This window comes from Suncus etruscus, chromosome 6, assembly GCF_024139225.1.
Source record: "Suncus etruscus isolate mSunEtr1 chromosome 6, mSunEtr1.pri.cur, whole genome shotgun sequence".
Classification (NCBI taxonomy): Eukaryota; Metazoa; Chordata; class Mammalia; order Eulipotyphla; family Soricidae; genus Suncus; species Suncus etruscus.
The window spans coordinates 101936524-101957065 of record NC_064853.1 but is presented as its reverse complement, the minus strand read 5'-3'; the positions used below and the strand labels follow the sequence as shown (position 1 = coordinate 101957065).

Here is a 20542-nt window from a genome sequence, read left to right as displayed (position 1 = left end):
GTGGTCATTATTTCTTCCCCAGTCATGCTTTTCCAGGCTTAGAAGAGATAATACAAAGTGCCCAATATTAGTAAAGACATTTCCAGGGAAACTTTAGCATAGGAGCTTCAAAGATAGGAAAGTCTCTATATTGCATTTTGTTGACTGTAGGCATCTGTATCCATGATAGCAATGGCTTACACATTTTCTCCTTGACTTCTTTATTCAGATGCTATTGTTTGAATAGAAACAATAAAAAGAAATGTCATTGTTAGGTTGAAGAGCTTTAAATATTGATCAAATAAGGAGATTCTCAAGAAACTGTTTTAGATAAAAAAAATTAAAACATTTGTTACATTTTCTATATAGAGATTTTAAGGAATTGGCTTATTTTATAGTTTTTTATATTTTATTAAAGCACCATGATTTAAAAAGGATTCATAGTTGAATTGTAGACATACCATGTTCCAGAACCAATCCCACCACTTGCTTTATGTTCTCTTTACCAATGATTTTTATGAAGATACCTATATTATAAATAAGTTTTAGAAAAATAAAAAGCATTGGTCTATAACGCTATATAGGCTTCTTATGTATAGTATTTTAAGTCAATATCTGTATGGATAAGGTTTTTTATTTCATCTAAATCAATCTCTATTAGAAGAGAATGCCTTCCATGACTTGCATCCTAAAAGCAAATCCTGAATTTAGTTACATTCTTTTGTCTGTTTTTATCTAGACTAGCTTCACTATCTATGTTTGATTTTTTTGTACTGTTTTGTTATTTGGGATTACAATCACTTTTTCTTTTTCAATTTTTTGGGGAGCCACACTTGGCATTCTCCACGGTTACTCCTGGCTCTGCACTCAGAAATCATTGCTGGCAGGCTCAGGAGACCATATGGGATGCTGGGGATTAAACCCAGTTAGCAGCATGAAAGGCAAGTACCCTACCTACTGTACTATCACTCTGGTCCCATACATTATTTTTGAAGTTTTCTGATGTCCTTGAAATTAAACTCTGGTTCTACCTTCTTAGTCAGAATCCCTCAGAGTCTGTGCCCCTGTTAAACTATGTCTGAGGATATATATATATATATATATATATATATATATATATATATATATATATATATGCCTACTACTCCTACTTACTCATTCTTACTTACAAAAGTATTAATTTTGATTAACTTACCAAATTATGTCTAATTTATCCAATATATAGCTATATCTAATGTATGTTACTAGGTATCCTCATAACTGACAAGCTATCTGTGGAAGGACAACCCTGTTTATGCAAATATATTTGCAAGTCCATAACCAAGTAAATATCCTACTTTTAATCAAAACTTAAATGCTCTAAGATAGCATATATTGATCTACCAATTTATTTAGCAAAACATCTCATTGATTTTTTTATCATCTAATTGATTCTTGTCATCTAATTGATTCTTGTCAGAACCAATCTATATTAGCGACTTCCAATGGATGTTTTCAACATTGGTCCCCATGTAATACTTGTCATCCACAAGGGCATTGTTTGGTTGATAATTCCATAATGCAAACAAATTTTTCTTTATCCTGCTGGAAAATTCAATCTAACAAATTCTGAAAATATCATTCCCTTAGATTTTCAACTAGGAGCTTTTGGAATGACCTTTTGCCCCAAGCACTAAGATTCTCATCTATTCCAACACTGGCAATTCGTGTTCTAAACTATGGCCTTTCAGACATGTTCCTGTTCCTCATGCTCTGTCAATGTCTTTGAAGTTAACAAACTGATTACTTGAGAGAAGATGACAGGATGAAAGAGGGAGCAGACAAGTACCCTTTCTCTTGTCTTCTCAGTGTCTTCAGTCTTCTTAGCTTCGTACTTCTCTGCTCAATGATTTGTAACCAAGGACTAAAGTAGTCTATCTAAAATACAAAGTTGTATAAAATTTAAAGTATTCTAACTATCTGTCCAAATCCTACCCACCTTTTACCACAGGTAGAACAATGACACATTGAAGTGAAGAAAGAAATGTCAACTCAGAGGATGTAGAAAGTTCCTATTGGATATAGAATCTTCAGAATAAACCAGGATAGATAGAATGGGTTTTCTTTTGGGGGGGAGGGGTCACACCCAGCAGTGCTAAGGGGTTATTCCTGGATCTATGCTCAGAAATCACTGCTAGCAGGCTCGGGGGACCATATGGGATGCTGGGATTTGAACCACCATTCTTCTGCATGCAAGGCTAATGCCCTACCTCCATGCTATCTCTCTGGCCCCAGAATGTTTTTTCTTACATGGACAGAGGCTACGAAATTTGAGAACATGCCAGAACTTGCCTTCTGGTTGAGGATTATCTGAGACTTTCCAGCTCCTAATAAACAAGCTCCTAGAACATGGGACACTAGGGCTTTGGTAGAATTCTGGAGAATTACCAATTCTCATGAAAATTGTATAATGCCATTCATCATCTTCAGGGAGGAAAAAAGTAACCATTTGAAGAGAGGGAGGCTTTCAACTTTAGCAGGAAGGGTTCTATGGATATTTGAGTTCCAGAAAATTCTGAAACATAGTCCCTGCATTTCCAGCACAGGGTTAAGGCTAAGTCAAGTTTAAGAAGGCCTAAATATGGGGAATGAGCTTGGTGATAAGAACCATGCAGAACCACAGGAAAAAGGTCAAATTCAGGATCAGAGGAGTAGAAATAGCAAGATCTCTTCTCCTGTGAAGATCCCACACAGGTTCCTTTGGATAAGTATATGATAAATTTATTCCTGGATGCTCATGGGTCCACATAAGACAAGCAGGGAAGTAAAGAGCAGGAATCTAGACCATCATACTAGGGTTAAGTTATATTTGGAATAGGGTACAAGTACAGTATCTGGCTTTCTAAGCAATGGGATAAAGTAATTTAAGTACTAAGTTAGGAGAAATGGATCACTGGAGGAAAAACAGACTATGGCAAAAACATACAGTACAGAGTATAAGACACTTGCCTTAACATAGCTGACCCAGATCCTTGGTACTGCATGTGTTCCCCCAAGCACCTTCAGGAATAATTCCTGAGCATAGAGCCAAAAGTAAGACAAGACCATAGCCACTTGGAACCCACATGCCCAGTCCTCCTATCCATTTGTCTACAAAGCAGACAAGTTAAATGCAGCATCAGCTAACATGTACACCCTTCCAATCAGGTTCCTAGCACACACATACAAACATTCTGTGGTGATGCCTTTGTCAGCTAATAGAAAAGACTGAGAAGTGGAGATCAACCCCAGATGCTGGTTTCACAGTGCAGAATCCAGTGTGCTTGGAACACAGCTTCTACTGCCTGTGCCCACCTGCCTTCAGCTGCTCCTCAAAGCCTTTGCTCTCCTCTCCTCCCCTCCCCTCGCCTGTCCTGTGCCTCCCCCAGCCCTGCATTTTCTCCCAGCAGCTGGCCTGGCAGCCTCTTTCATCACAGTTCTCCTGAGCTTTCACAGGCTGCTCAGCAACTGCTTGTGGAGTGAATTAAGAAATTAATTAATGAGTGACAAACATGTCCCAGGAGATCTGAGAGGCCAAGTTGGAGAATAGTGGGTTAGAATGGAGCCTGTGTGCCAGGAAGCTGTATGACTGTCCCAAAGGTAGCAGAATTCTCTGAAGTAGGAACAAAATCTTCAATTTCTGCTCCTCTAGTCCTGAACTTGATCTCTTTCTTGTGTCTTTTTGTGGTTGCAATCACCAGCTTTTCTTTCCAGACCTTGGCCACTGAGCCTCCTTCCCCATCTCTTGGGGAGGACTGATCCCAGAGTAGGCAGGCTGGAAGATTTGGCTATCTGAACAAAGGGACCCAAAGAAGGTCCTAGAATCCTGTATTTAGAACAAGATTGTTTTGTTGATAAGATTAATTAAAAATAAAGGTATATTTCGGGACCAGAGAGATAGCACAGCGGTAGGGCATTTGCTTTGCACACAGCCAATCCAAGACAGACGGTGGTTCGAATCTCAGCATCCCATATGGTTCCCTGTGCCTGCCAGTAGCGATTTCTGAGTGCACAGCCAGGAGTAATCCCCTGAGCAACTCCAGTTGTGACCCAAAATAATAAATAAATAAATAAATAAATAAATAAATAAATAAAGATGTATTTCAAGTAATAAGGGGAAACAGAGCCTCTTCCCTTCAATCACTGCTACTGATGGATGTTTCCTTCCCACCTCTCTATGTGTGTATTATTCTTTGTTTTCAGTGGTTTCATACAGATGAACTTTCTTTATGAATGACATGTGTATATGACATTTTCTCTTTTGAGTACCTTTTTCATGCCTTTGGAAGCCTCATTCTCCTGCCCCTGTCAGTCCCTCAAGCTCTGTATCAGGTATTCCTTTTAGAAATGGACAAGAGACTTATCTTCATGAATAGCTTTTTGTGGTGGGAACCCAAGGTGGCTTTTGTTATACTGTTATTTCAAATCCCTTCCTTTTTTGCTTCCTCATTCCTTCCTTCTTTTCTTCTTCCTTCCTTCCTTCTTTCTTCTTTCTTTTTTCCTTCCTTTTTTTAATCTTTCTTACTTTTCTTCTTTTCTTTCTTCCTACCTTCTTCTTTCTTTCTTTCTTTCTTCTTTCTTCTTTCTTTCTTTCTTCTACTTTTTTCTTTCTTTCTTTACTTTCTTTTTCTTTCTCTTTCTTTCTTTCTTTCTTTCTTTCTTTCATTCTTTCTTCTTTCTTTTTTATTTTTTTATTTAAACATCTTGATTACACAAATGATTGTGATTAGGTTTCAGTCATGTAAAGAACACCCCCTTCACCAGTGCAACATTTCCACCACCAATGTCCCAAATCTCCCTCCATCCCACCCCACCCCCACCTGTACTCCAGACAGGCTTTCCAGTTCCCTCATTTGTTCACATGATTATGGTAGTTCTCTGTGTTGTTATTTCTGTAGCTGCACTCACCACTCTTTGTGGTGAGCTTCATGAAGTGAGCTGGAACTTCCAGCCCTCCTATCATTGTCTCTGAGGATTGTTGCAAAAATGACTTTTATTTTTCTTAAAACCCATAGATTAGTGAGACTGTTCTGCGTCTCTCTCTCTCCCTCTTATTTCACTCAGCATGATAGATTCCATGTACATCCATGTATAGGAAAATTTCATGACTTCATCTATCCTTACAGCTGCATAATATTCCATTGTGTTTATGTACCATAGTTTCTTTAGCCATTCATCTGTTGAAGGGCATCTTGATTGTTTCCAGAGCCTGGCTATTGTGAATAGTGCTGCAATAAATATAGGTGTGAGGAAGGGGGGGTTGTATTGTATTCTTGTGTTCTTAGGGTATATCCCTAGGAAGGAGTGGAATAGCTGGGTCGAATGGGAGCTCAATTTCCAGATTTTAGAGGAATCTCCATATCGCTTTCCATAGATGTTGGACTAGATGGCATCTCATCAGCAATGGATAAGAGTTCCTTTCTCTTCACATCCCTGCCAGCACTGATTGTTCTCATTCTTTGTGATGTGCGCCAATCTCTGTGGTGTGAGGTGGTATCTCATAGTTGTTTTGATTTGCATCTCCCTGATTATTAGTGATGAGGAGCATTTTTTCATGTGCCTTTTGGCCATTTGTATTTCTTTTTGCTATTGTGCTTTTTTTTTTCAGGCCACACCCGTTTGATGCTCAGGGGTTACTCCTGGCTTAGTGCTCAGAAATTGCCCCTGGCTTGAGGGGACCATATGGGATGCTGGGGGATCGAACCGCGGTCCTTCCTTGGCTAGCGCTTGCAAGGCAGACACCTTACCTCTAGCGCCACCTCGCCAGCCCCTGTATTTCTTTTTTATCAAAGTGTCTGTTCATTTTGCCTTCCCATTTTTTTATGGGATTAGATTTTCTTTTTTGTAAAGTTCTGTTAGTGCCCTATATATTTTGGATATTAGCCCCTTATCTGATGGGTGTTGGGTAAATAGTTTCTCCCACTCAGTGGATGGGTCTTGTATCCTGGGCACTATTTCTTTTGAGGTGCAGAAGCTTCTCAGTTTAATGTATTCCCATCTGTTGATCTCTGCTTCCACTTGTTTGGAAAGTGCAGTTTCCTCCTTGAAAATGCCTTTAGTCTCAATGTCATGGAGTGTTTTACCGACATGTTGTTCTATATACCTTCTGGTATTAGGTCAATGATCATATCAATAGATGCAGAGAAAGCATTTGATAAGGTCCAAACCCATTCTTGATCGAAACTCTCAGCAAGATGGGAATGGAAGGAACCTTTCTCAATATAGTTAAGGCCATCTACCACAAGCCAGAGGTAAATATTGTCCTCAATGGAGAAAAACTGAAAGCCTTTCCTCTAAATTCTGGCACAAGACAAGGCTGTCCTCTCTCACCACTCCTATTCATCATAGCACTGGAAGTACTTGCTATAGTGATTAGGCAAGAAAAAGATATTAAGGGAATCCAGATAGGAAAGGAAGAAGTCAAGTTCTCGCTATTTGCAGATGACATGATACTCTACTTAGAAAACCCTAAAGACTCTATGAAAAACTTCTAGAAACAATAAACTCATATAGCAAGGTGGCAGGCTACAAAATTAACACACAAAAATTAGTGGCCTTTCTATACACCAATAGTAATAAGGAAGAAACGGACATTAAGAAAACAACCCCATTCACGATAGTGCCACACAAACTCAAATATCTTGGAATCAACTTGACCAAAGACGTGAAGGACCTATACAAAAAAAAAAAAATTTAAAGTCCTGCTCCAAGAAATAAGAGAGGACATGCGGAAATGGAAACACATACCCTGTTAATGAACTGGTAGGATTAACATCATTAAAATGGCAATACTCCCCAAAGCATTATACAGATTTAATGCAATCCCCTTAAAAATACCCATGACATTCTTCAAAGAAGTGGATCAAACACTTATGAAGTTCATCTGGAACAATAAACACCCTCAATAGCTAAAGCACTCCTAGGGAAAGGGAAAATGGGAGGCACTACTTTTCCCAACTTTAAACTGTACTACAAAGCAATAGTTATCAAAACAGCATGGTATTGGAATAAAGACAGACCGTCAGATCAGTGAAATAGGCTTGAGTTCTCAGACATTGTCCCCTAGACATACAATTACTTAATTTTTGACAAAGGAGCAAGAAATCCTAAAAGGAGCAGGGAAAACCTCTTCAACAATTGGTGCTGGTAGAACTGGTTAGCCACTTGCAAAAAAGCGAACATAGACCCCCAGTTAACATCAAGTATGAAGGTAAAATCCAAATGGATCTTTCTTTCTTCTTTTCTTTCTTCCTTCTTTTGTTCTATGCCAGGGATCAAAACCAGGACCTTACTTGTGTTCTACCACTGAGTCGTATCTGCAGTTCAAAGGAGGACCTGACAGACTCCCATCCATTTTGACTGTTTAACACAAGCATTAGGTTCTTGCAAAATGCTGACATAATAAAATCCAAAGAAGGACTGCAAAAATCTTCAAGATTTTTTTTTTTAAAAAGTAGGTTGACATGACTTGGTAAAGAAATGCAACATCTGATCCTATACTGGAGTCTATACTAGACAGATAAAGTTCCACAAGGACATTTCTGGGTCCATTAACACAATTAGAACACAGACAGTAGAACACAGACACATTTACCCATGTGACATAATTGAAGTCAACAGCTAGACTCTAATTATCTAGTTATGAAGGGCTACAGTTCCCTCCGCTTAGGAAATATGGAAATGCAATAAGCATGTGAAAGTAAAAAGACATGTCTTTTCACTTTTGTGTCTGTGACATAAATTCCAAGAATTTAGGGGATAAAAAAAAAAATCATGTGGGTGAGGGGAAAATGACTAATAAAAAAGAGTAAAATGACAATAGGTAAAGAAGCCACACAAGGACGATAGTGTTAGTATTTTCTTGGGACTTTGTGATTATTAAAATAAATTTTGAACATGTAAAGCTCTGTCTCAGCAATTTCTTTGCTTGGGGAATTTATTATAACATTTATTACAAAACAACCATACAACTGCACATATATATATGAATAATACTAATTGAGAAGGGTGGGCCAAGTCCCTACCCTGCTAAAGTCTCTGCAGCTGTACTGCAGCTGTACCTACAACCCACAATCATTACTGAGCCAATGGCCCAACTTCTGCTGTTTTGCCACTAATCTTTGCAGAGATGCCTAATGGATCAAAATTCAAGTATGCCTGTATTTGAACTAAAAACTCTAGGATCTCAGACCTAGGAAAAGAGCTTTCCTCCCACACTTCCATACTTCCAGAAGTTTTGGCAGTCACAGACATGTCCCACAGCTGCTGCCATGCCAGCCACAGAACCTAGAACCCAGGAACACGTGGTAGTATATGTGGCTTCACAACACATTAGGAATGTAAATGTCAAAGTAAAGTTAACATAGGTTAACAAACAAAACCAATACCAATAAGTAACTAGCAACATACAACTTAATAAACCTTCAGACAATAGCTTAATGACCCTCACGAGATATAATCATTTTCACAAATTTTCTTTCACTTAAGTTTTTTTCGATCCTTCCATGAATAATTAGTTGGAAAATAGCAATATAAAGTAAATTATTTCATGTCTGTGAAAGGGGCAGTAGGGGGTGGTGGGAATCCAGAGACAATGGTGGAGAGAATTTTACATTGGTAGTGGAACTGGTGTTGGAACATGGAATGGCAGAAACAAATGTATTTTAAGCAACTGTGTAAACCACAGTGGTTAGATAAATTATAAAACATTAAAAAAATATTCATTGAAACACAGTTTGAAATCATACCAGCTTAGAACTGCAGATACGACTCAGTGGTAGAACACAAGTAAGGTCCTGGTTTTGAGACCAGGGATCTTACTTCTTTAAATTTCACTTAGGATAAGTGTTCCTCATACTGTCGCATCTGGCCTGGCCCCTCAGAGTGAAGCTAAGAAACTTGTATTTATTATTATTATCATTATCATTATTATTATTATTATTATTTTGGGCTTGGGGTCAAACCTAGTGGCACTCAGGGGTTACTCCTGGCTCTGCACTCAGAAATCACACCTGGTAGGCTCAGGGGACCATATGGGATGCCAGAGAGCAAACTCTGGAAGGCAGCGTGCAAGGCAAATGCCCTGCCTGCTGTGCTATTGCTCCAGCCCCAGAAATATGTATTTTAAATTTGGGTAAAAATTCATGTTCCTGCCCATAATGCCATGGAGGAGTCCTGACTGTGTGAGAACAAAGACACACACAGACTCACCCCATGGTGCCTGTTCATAATGCTTTCCTAGAAAGAGAGCAATCCATGATGCACCTCATTTTATTTCACATTACACCTTTGTGTCAGTGCACATTCCCCAAATATCAAAAATATCACATCCCCAGACTCCCAGGAGGTGGAGCATAACACTTTGACTGAGGGACCAGATTCCTTTTTCCTGGGGGTGGGAGGAGGAGAAAAGCTACAACCCTTGTGCAGACTCTACTACATTCTTCTCTCCCCTTCCTGTCCCCACTCTGCAGAGCCACATGGGGTTTAAACAGAAACTGTTACACCTCTTGGGACAAATTCGTGTGACTCTTCTCCTCAACAATCAGTATTGGTAAAATGGAGTTTAAGAGATGACTTGTGTCCTTGAAGGAGAAGGGGTTAAAAAATGGGGCCTCCCTTGTTCCTCTAGGTAGCTAACTGGCTCAGCTTTGCCTCACTTCAAGCCAGCAGAGGAGACCCACTGGGAACAGGCCAGAGTGGGCTCCAAACAGCCTCCTTACACTCTCACAACAGCACCAGCTTTAGCTGTCAACTCTGCGTACACCCCTCTGAGATAATTAAGCATTATTATTCCCATTGGCAGGTGGAAATGGTAAGACAGAGTGGTTAAGTGACTTGGTTATAACTGCTGGTTTTGTTTGGGGGAGAAGCCATGCCAAGAAGAGAGTGCAGTTCAGGATTCAGGAAGAGTTTGTCATTTAATGGGGCTGATTCTTTTAAAATAGCTGCTGGAAGGAGAGTGGGGCAGGTGGGGGGAGTAGAGATGTGACCTGTGAACCTGGGAAAAGCCATCCTTAAATTATTATGTCAGTAAGGACTATTGCTGATACACATATTGAAGAGGTTTGTACCAAAGATACATGGCATGATGAAGGGAAAGATTTACAGGTCAGAGTCACTTCTGTGAAGATGAGGGAGTATCCTTTAAGCTGAGGAGAGCTCTGGAGAAGTCTGGGAAATGCTGGACAGAGCCAACTTCTCCTGTAGGGGAGAACCTAGCGGATACAGCCAGCCCACCTTCTGCATCCAACCGAAGAGAAAACAAAAGAGAGTGTGCTTAGCTGGAATCAGGATGGAGGCTCCTGGGGGCAGAGGTGAGGTCCCTCATGTCATGTTGACAAGGCCAAAGCCTTGGAGACTGGAGGATATGCAGGAGGATTCTGGTATCTCTGAAAATAGCCATGGGACTGATTGGCTCTAGAAAGGAGCACTACCACTTTCCATTCCAGTATCTGAAGGCCATAGATTGGTCCTGATTCTGGAAGTCTCCTCCTCCATCCTGCCATCCCCAGTTCTCTCACCACTCTAGTCATCCAAAGGACAAAGGGGAGGTTCATACTCTCCACTCCATTTCCAGCAAGGGTGGGAAAACAGGGCAGATATTTGTATGAAAAACACAGATATAGTCTTGCCCACAGATCCTTGAAGAGCACTGACTCCCTCTATAGCCCATTTCATCATCTGGGCATCTAAAGCACATTGAGCAAATGAATTGAATCATCCTCGCCAGAGCTGTTCTCAAGAACACTAAGAACAACATCTAGGTTACTGGGATTGCACCAAGAAAAGCCAAGAGGACCCATTACTAAGCAGAGTTCCTATGGGTCATTCCCTGGAATAGCACCCTCCTCAGGAAAAAAAGTGCTGTAGTTTCTTGATCTCTGCCTGATTTATACTGATCTCTTCCTGGCCCAGAGAATGTGCCCAATGCCTGCTGATCAGTGACAGCAGCCAGTGAATTATTTAGCTCTGTTTTCCTCCTCACTATTTAATTATAAACTCAAGAAATGCTGTGTGTGACTGAAAAAAAGAACAACAAAACAATGATGATGCCCACATTTTAGCCATCAGGAGCTATTTGAGGTGTGTGTAGTAAAAGCCAGCTGTTTGCCCTGACAGTGTAGTACAGAGAAATAAAATCGATTTGGTTGAAGAATGAGATTTTGTTTCCAGCTGGGGAACGTCACCAAGTAGCCTTTCTGTTCTTCACACATGAAACACTATCATTCGCATATTTTTAGTTAATTTATATCCAAATGGGCCTTTCTCTAGCTGCTGGAAAATGATGTTTGGGCAGCAATCACCTTCTGCAGCATCTCACAGAAGGGGTTTCAGTGAACACAACGCCCAGGGGAGAGTTAGTGAGGACCCTACTGACTATAAATCTCTCCATTTATAGCTATTCATATCACATATTTTATTACCAGTACAAAACACATTGTGTCACTCATTTTGGAGGAGTAGCTAATCCTCGCAGAGAAGCTTTGAAAAACATTCTATTTAGAAACAATTTTTGTCTGCCACCAAATCTGTATGTCTTTTTGGGTTGTCTTTTCTCCCAGCTCCTCTTCTCTGCTCCTGAGCTATTTGCATGACAAATAAGACCATCCTCTCCCAAAGCTCACCTGTTTCTGCAGCCTGCTCCCCACCTCAAATCCTCATTCTCTGTGTGTTGCATCATCATCCTGAGCATGGTAATAAATTACAGTGTCACCATCAAGATTGTGGCTTCTGCAAAGAAATAAGCAGCAGGGCCAGATGATCTCTCTCGGAAGATGGAGAGACTGTTTTCATGCAAATTCCTGGCATCCTGGAAAGCCTGAGCAGCCTCTATATTATATAGACTCAGTTGCAATTTAGCAGCCAGAACTCATTCCTACTGACTGGGAGGAGCCTGTTACACTCAGAAAGATAACCTTTTGGGCGGAAACTACTTTCCTACTTAGTTGTTGTGGGTATTATCTGTAAAAATCCAGGAGATGGGGGAAGGGAAATGGGTCAGTGTATTTGGAGTGCTTTTAAAGAGAGAACTTCTTTCTAAGTGCCTCTTGGAGTTTGCACATAAAGCAGCTATAGGCTTCTCAGACAGGAGGAGGGAGTGGCATGTAGTTGTTCCCAGCCTGCAGACCCATCTGTGCCTGTGAACTTGGGGCTGCACAAACTCTCTCATGGGAGAGTACCCCACCCATGAAGCTCAACCAAGGTATCAGGATGGCTACAGCCCCAGGGAAAAGTTCAACCTACCCTGAGCAAGGGCATTCCAACCCTTGCTGGGGTCACCAATATACTTGGGGAAATTTGGGGTTGCCCTTTTACCTCCATTGTTTTAAGATCTCCTCCATGTTTTAAGGTGGTTTGTAGTCTTTGTGGGAGCCAAGTGTGAGGAACTTTTCCCTGGCTGCACAGCTCAGGGCTCATCCCAAGAGGCTTCAGCTTGAGCCCAGCCTCTGACAAAGACACAGTGAAGTCAAGTTCTGCTGCACGTCCACTGGGCTAGTTCCCCTGTAGGGTCCACTTTGGAAATGGGGTCAAAATGTAAGTTATCAAGCTGTATCCCAGGATTAGTAAACTTAGAATTTTAAGTTAGGACCTTATAACATGTTGTGCATTTGTTTCTGTTTGTATTTTTGTTTTGTTTTTTTGTTTTAACAGACTTCCAAGAAAAATTTGAGAGACGGGCAAGTTAGAAAATCACTGCTTCAGGCTATTGTTTATTGACTGATGGCTGCAATTAAAGTGACTAAAATTCCCACAACGAGAAAAACTTTTCCAACTCAGTATATATTCTGGAAAATGAATAATTCAGAGCAGGCACTGGTAGTATAAACAAGCTCCTCATGATGATGCCAAGGAGGGATCACACTTAAAAACTACAGGCCTCTGGCAGCTTATATAGAAAGGCAGTGCTTTGCAATGAAGACTTTGTAAAGCAAGACCTGGGTGGCACATAAGTCTTGATGTTAGGCTGGGTGGTACTCCCCTTCTACTCCACCAGGTATGCCATGCCTTCAGCCAGAGAGCAGAGAGCTGTTATGTTCCCAGGAGTTCATCAGAATTCCCCTGACTGGTCCTCATCACCTTGTCAGTACATGTACCATGGTGACTCCAACACACAATATTCCCCCCCCCCAACTATGTCCTCATCCACAACACTCAGCCCCTTATGTCTTCACCTATAATCATTAGCAAGATTTCATGAAGTATGTACCCCCATAGCACTTAGCTTCCAAGAAGTCCTCACCCCAAAACGTTCATTTAGTCAACTGTGATGACCTCCCCCTACAACACAGTCCCCTGTAATACCTTCATCTATGACTCTCAGATAGCTCCCCCTTAAACTCCTCATCCCACAGCACTCAACTCCCATCCATCTCCTCATTCACATACTCAATCTACCAGTGAAGACTTCACCCAGAAACATGCAGATAACATCTATGAAATACTTTCTAGAACACCCCACGATGTACAATCCCTTTTGCTATCTTCAACCACCATACTCATTCTCCTCAGCCACCACACTTGGCCACCATACTCACAACTGCTTGTGGAGTCTTCACCCACCACACTTATAGCTCCTCCTGAAATTCACTCCTACTCATACTCATACTGGAGGCAAGCGCCATCCTTCAAAGTATGTCTGGCCTGCATTTAAACACCTGTGAAAAAAATGTTCCAAGAAGTCGTGGTGTATCCTCATACCCCAGATTACGGTATAAATGTTAGATCTGTCCCTCACTCTAGAGTCCCCTCATAGCCTGGGGGATCTGTCAGAAGAACTTAGCAAAAGTTTTAAACTTATGCCTGAGAAAATTATATATATTTTATGCGTTAGATTCTAATGTCTGATGCAACAGAGTATGCAAATTAAATGACTCTCCCCATGCACATTTTTTTCTTGACCAGAGACAGTACAGTGGGTAAGGTATTACCTTACAGAGGTTGGATCATTGGTATCCTCTATAGTCCTTTAAACCTGTCAGGAGTGATCCCAGAGTACAGAGCCAAGATATAGTCTTGAGCCCCTTTGGGATGGCCCCCAAACAAAAATAAAAATAAATTTGTTCTCTTCCAGTTTTATAGGCCAGAAGTTTTCTTTTTTTTTTAATTGTTTTTATTTAAACAACTTTATTACATACATAATTGTGTTTGGGTTTCACTCATGTAAAGAACACCACTCATCACCAGTGCAACATTCCCATCACCAATGTCCCAAATCTCCCTCCTCCCTCACCCAACCCCCACCTGTACTCTAGACAGGCTTTCTATTTCCCTCGTACATTCTCATTATTAGGATAGTTCAAAACATGGTTATTTCTCTAACTAAACTCATCCCTGTTTGTGATGAGCTTCATGAGGTGAGCTGTAACTTTCAGCTCTTTTCTCTTTTGTGTCTGAAAGTTATTATTGCAAGAATGTCTTTCATTTTTCTTAAAACCCATAGATGAGTGAGACCATTCTGCGTCTTTCTCTCTCTCTGACTTATTTCACTCAGCATAATAGATTCCATGTACATCCATGTATAGGAAAATTTCATGACTTCATCTCTCCTGACGGCTGCATACCACAGTTTCTTTAACCATTCATCTGTTGAAGGGTATCTTGGCTGTTTCCACAGTCTTGCTATGGTAAATAGTGCTGCAATGAATATAGGTGTAAGGAAGGGATTTTTGTATTGTAGTTTTGTGTTCCTAGGGTATATTTCTAGGAGTGGTATAGCTGGGTTATATGGGAGCTCGATTTCCAGTTTTTGGAGGAATCTCCATATTGCTTTCCATAAAGGTTGAACTAGACGGCATTCCCATCAGCAGTGGATAAGAGTTCCTTTCTCTCCACATCCCCGCCAACACTGCTTGTTCTCATTCTTTGTGATGTGTGCCAATCTCTGGGGTGTGAGGTGGTACCTCATAGTTGTTTTGATTTGCATCTCCCTGATGATTAGTGATGTGGAGCACTTTTTCATGTGTCTTTTGGCCATTTGTATTTCTTCTTTGTCAAAGTGTCTGTCCATTTCTTCTCCCCATTTTTTGATGGGATTAGATGTTTTTTTCTTGTAAATTTCTGTCAGTGCCTTGTATATTTTGGAGATTAGCCCCTTGTCTGATGGGTATTGGGTGAATAGTTTCTCCCACTCAGTGGGGGGCTCTTGTATCCTGGGCACTATTTCTTTTGAGGTGCAGAAGCTTCTCAGTTTAACATATTCCCATCTGTTAATCTCTGCTTTCACTTGCTTGGAAAGTGCAGTTTCCTCTTTGAAGATGCCTTTAGTCTCAATGTCCTGGAGTGTTTTACCTAAGTGTTGTTCTATATATCTTATGGTTTCGAGTCTGATATTGAGGTCTTTCATCCATTTTGATTTAACCTTCGTACATGATGTTAGCTAGGCCAGAAGTTTTCAAGGTATTGCCTGGTCATGCTCTCTCCCAAGGCTCCAGAGAGGAATGTTGCATGTTACTCTCTTTATTTCTGGTGATTGCTCTCAGTCCTTAAAGTTTCTCTGCTTGTAGATACTATTTCCATTTCTACCTCCATCTTAATGTGGTTAATCTCCCCTGTGTGCCTGAGATTCCTCATGTGGCCTTCCTAACAGCCACCACTGTGGATGTAGGGGTGCTCAAAAACCAGTATGACTTCATCTTATTTGGTTATAGCTGCGAAGACCAAATTTCCAAATAAGATCATACTATGGAATAGGAAGTTAGAACTTGGACATTGCACCTTTTAAGTAGGCACACTCAACACACAACACTCAATAAATTCTTGTTTAACAGTGCCATCAATATGTATGGCTTATTTATATATGCCATGTTGGAGCTTCCAAATAACCCCAATGTGTTTTGCAGATGGCCAGCCTTTTTGAAAGTGAATAACATAAAACTCAGAGCCATTGACTGATGGTCATAAACTTGTTACTTCCAGACATCAAGGGGATTTCTCATATATCATGACTCCAGGGTTCACTAAACAAGCACAGAGTCATCGTACTCAATATGAATGTGTTGGGATTCTTGCTATATCTCTACTGATATATTTACCAGGATTTGGAAAGAAAAATATTTTGCCAGCACCCATATACCCAGAAATATTACCTTAACAGAGATTTTTAGGCTAAATAACTGGCAGAAAAAAAATCAATACTAGATTCAGACTTGGTCTTAGGAAACTGTGCACATGAGCAGGTTTGAGAAGCAGAGCTCGGAGTGGCACAGTAGCGAGCAGCCTGGTTAGCACTTCCATTGCTTCTGGGGAGTGGGTGCTGCACAGATGCAGGCAGGCTGAATCTGAAGGATGAAGACTTTGACACTGACACTTACTTATTGGTGCATACCAATACGTGTGTTGGCAGATACAGGTTATCAGCAGGTAACCCTAAAAGTGACTGGGTTAGAATTAATATGGTAGTCACATAGTTTAGTTCATTAGACTTCACACACATGTGCGATACATATACACAAAGTTGCATACAATGTGCATACATGCATGCACAAAATCTTTATAGTTTGCCTCACCCTGAGTAGAGACAAGCTTTATATATGGAATAATACATAAGGTCCAAGACCTGGTTTCTCCTGTGCCCTTTCCCTCCCACAGGCCCCAGTATGGAGAGACCCTGAAGCACCTCTGGGGAAACTAATTCTCTGGAGAATGAAACTCCACACTCAACAACCCTAGTCATAAGTCTTCTGGTGCCTTGAACCAACAGCTACAGTCACAATCTTCCCTTCAGCATCAGCACCTTGCCCCTCTGTTTCACACCCTTGAGAATCTGTCCCCTCTGTTCCTTCCCTCCTGACAGATACCCGACGAAGGCAAGGCTCTTCCATGCTTTGCAGACACAGGATGATATTGGCTTTGAGCACTCTGGTTCTGCCTTCTTGCCTGCAGGAGGCCCATCCTGTCTTCATTCTAGCTAGCAGAAACCCCATCTGCTGCCACCCCAGCATTTCTCTGCTTCCCTCCATAGGGCCCCTCCTCATCCCTGAAAGGACAGATTTCCTGCTGCAGACACATTAAAGACTCATCCCCATAATTATCTCCTCTGAGCTTCAGAAAACAGTGCAAGGATTTGAGGCTGAAATAGCCAGAAGGAAAGTTTAAAATCACTGACTGAAAGACCTCTCACCCCTACCTGACTTTGGCCTCCTTTAGCTCTGTCTGAAAGTCAGTGTTCCCTGCTCTCTGACTGGGAATGAGAGATGGTGGTGACAAGCTGTCACCTTCTTGTCCAGAATAGCACTTTGAGAAAGCTCTGCCACCTGCTGGGATGAGGGGTGATGATAACAGGTCAAACCTTGTGTTTAGTGTGTCCATGATGTGAGACACTGCGGTGTGGGTCTGACCAGTATTCTGCAGTGCTTCACAAACAGATCAGGCATCCCTGCCACTACACCTGGCAACCTGGGAGCTGCTCCACACTTGGCAGAGAAGACACCTTTAGATTCCAGAACCTCCTCTTTGATATTCAGAAGAATCGCTGGTTCATCACCACTTCCTCTTCCTACAGGCCACAGATCAGTCTGCAATCTTTTCCTCTGCTCTACCTGGCCTTGGGTTCTCCCACTTCCACATACTCTCACATGCACACACATTCACATTCTCACTCACACACATTCTTGAGTTCTTTTGCATATGTGTACACTCATGCATACTTGCACAGATACTTAACACACACACTCTCCTACATATATACACATTACAGTCTCATATACAGACTGGCTCATCTTCCCAGATATATACTCGCACATATGCTACTCATATACATACTTTCACATATATAATTGGGCTCATTCATTCACACTCTTCGACACATTCAGACTCACAAACTCTGCTCTCACACTCTCATATATTATGACATGCATGCACTCACACTACTTTCTCTCCTATATACACTCAGATGCTCACATAGACATACTATTACACACATTCCCTCTCTCACTTATTCACTCTTAATTGAATGTGTCTCTTACCTCATTTAACCCAGATATTTGAAAGAACAAGGATCCCGTTCTCTGGTCTTTGCCAGATGGCAATACTCCCCTGCCCCCACTAATGTGGGCCTACAATCTGGTTTTAGGGGCTCTCAAATCCTGGCCTTCATGTGCTCAGGTCATGCATCATGAATGCTAACCTGTCTCCACATATAGGAATCAGAGCCTCCAATCAAGTGTGAAGTTCTGTTGGGGGTCAGGAGCAAGGGGAAGGGTAGAGAGAATAGCTCCTACTGTAATCAGCCCAGCCTGCCCCCGGCAGCTGTCATTCTGCTGACATTTGTGCTGAGAACATCTCCCCCACTTAAGCTGCTGCAGTCCTAGGGGAAGTCAGGAAGCTGTATGCATGCAACCTGGGAAAGCCACACCAGCTCACCTTTACTCCTCCCAGACTTGGTTTCAGACCATAGGAAAATATACATTGTGTTTTACTCCATCTGCTTTCACTCTTGCTCAGATTAACCATGGAGAGATTATAAGGAATTTCTGCTTAAATCCAATATATATTTTTGGTAATGTGAACTGATCATGCAAATGATCAGAGTAAAAATAGCCTCTCTCTGCCAGGGATGTGATTCAGTGATAGAGTACTTGCCTTGCATGTGTGAGACCCTTGGTTTGATTCCGATGTGTTCTCCTGAGCACTTGGGGCAATTCCTGAGTACCAAGCCAGTAATAGGTCCTGAGCACTACTGAAGAAGATAGAATAAGAGTAAATGAAGAAAGAGGGAGGGCGAAGATAAAGAATAAGAGGATGGAAAGAAGAAAGGGAAGAAAGGGAGAAAGTAGAGGAAGGAAATCAAGAAAGAATGGAGGAAAGAAGAAAGCCCTTGCCATATATATGGTCAACAATGGTTTGCTCCCCAGGACCACTGCCGCTAGTGATCTCTGAGCACAGCCACCCTCAATATTCCTCACTCAGCCATGGAGGAGGCAAATGGGCAGAGTCTCAGAGAGAGGCATTTTTGGTGTATCATGGAAGCAGTCTAGGTCTCACAAAAAGATGGAAAGTAAAGTTATCATGGTTGGCACAAAGAACTGAAAGTAAAGAACAATGTGGTGGGCAGTCTTCATGAGCACCCCCCCCTTTCCTGTTCTTAATGGTACAGAGCATTTGCTTCTCCCTGCTTGCTTCTCTTCTGTACTCCTTAGGGCTTCAGGCTTCAGTCTGCATTGGGTTATTTACAGCTACACTTGTAGCTACAGCTACACAATTGGGTTCCTCTTGACTCGGATTTTTTTACCTCCTGGTTTTAGTTTGACTGAATTCGAGAACTGTGTGTGGTGAAGTGTCCACAGGCATAGAACTCCTCTCAATAGCCCTCTCTCAGCTATTGTATGGGTTAAACCTACTTTGTCCTCACCACAGCCTAACTATGTTTGTTCAATCATTGCCCATTTTCCCAATGAGAATCCGAGGCACAAAGAAGTTAGGAAATTTGTACCAGGTCCCATGCCAACCTGACCAAAGGATCTGAGGCTCTTAACCTGACAGGAAACAGACCCTTGGAATGCTCTCAATCATCTTCCCAAATCCCTACCTATCTCCATGGGTCTCCACTTCTCAGAACACCTACATTGCCTGCGCCTCACCACCCATTACTTTTTATCTTGTTAACAACATATTTTACTGTCTTGAGGGCAGAGATAGGTTTTGTTCTCCCATTCCTTTAAAAAGGCTAAGTGCTCAGTGCTTCCTTGTTGACAAGGAAATGAATGGCTAAGACCCCACTCATAGGTCAGAGTGGTCCAAACTCTGGCAAGAAAAACCAAGAAGCACATTGGAAACTTCCAGTGTGATGTCTGAGAGCAAGAAGAAAATGAGAAACACACCTAAGAGCAACGCCTTCGAAAGACATCCTCAGTTTCTAAATCTTGAAAAAAGAGGAAGCTGTGTCTGCAGAGACGTTGGCCCTAGGCCACTCAGCACAGACTGCCTGGGCTATTTGCAGGCTTCCCAGTGTGCAAAGTTGAGGCAGGAAAGAGGAGGAAGATCCATGTTGCACTGAGTAGAGGCCTGATGGAAATGCTCCAGATGAACCTTTGGCTCTCTACTTACAAGAAGTAAAGAAAACCTTAATAAGGTTCCACTGAAAAGTAATGTTTGGGTTTACTTGCTGCCTTGGACCCTCACTGTTCCCTGCATCTGCTTTTTTTTTTTTTTTTTAATGTATTCTGAATACCTTCTTGGAGCTAAGAAGATCACCATTTGCAAGGCCTTTATCCGGGTCCCTGGGGATATTTATTTTCTTGCCCAACTTTTAAAAACCACGAGGAAGGGGACACTTGCGTGCTCCCAAGGTGGCACGCAAGGACGGTAGAGCAGAGGTTGCTTTGGTGATCTGGGAATAGCGCAGAAAGTTCTGCTACTCTCTCCTCATATTGGTGCTCCTTTCTTCTGACCTCAGTGTTGTGACTTGGAGCATTCTGTGGAACAAAGACATCCTTAATTTGGGTCTCTCGTGCACTACAAAATTTCAGGTTTTATTGCATTTTGACAGTTACTGTCCTCCTACCTCCTTTCATGAATGAGTCATTGGGATCAGTATGTGGGGATC

General features: G+C 41.6%; 1 protein-coding gene across 1 annotated transcript in view; it reads left to right on the top strand.

Annotated features, from left to right (window-relative positions):
• Positions 1 to 20542, top strand: part of EPHB1 (EPH receptor B1) — a 411882-nt gene that overhangs the window by 377530 nt on the left and 13810 nt on the right. The gene's annotated exons all lie outside the window — the stretch shown is intronic.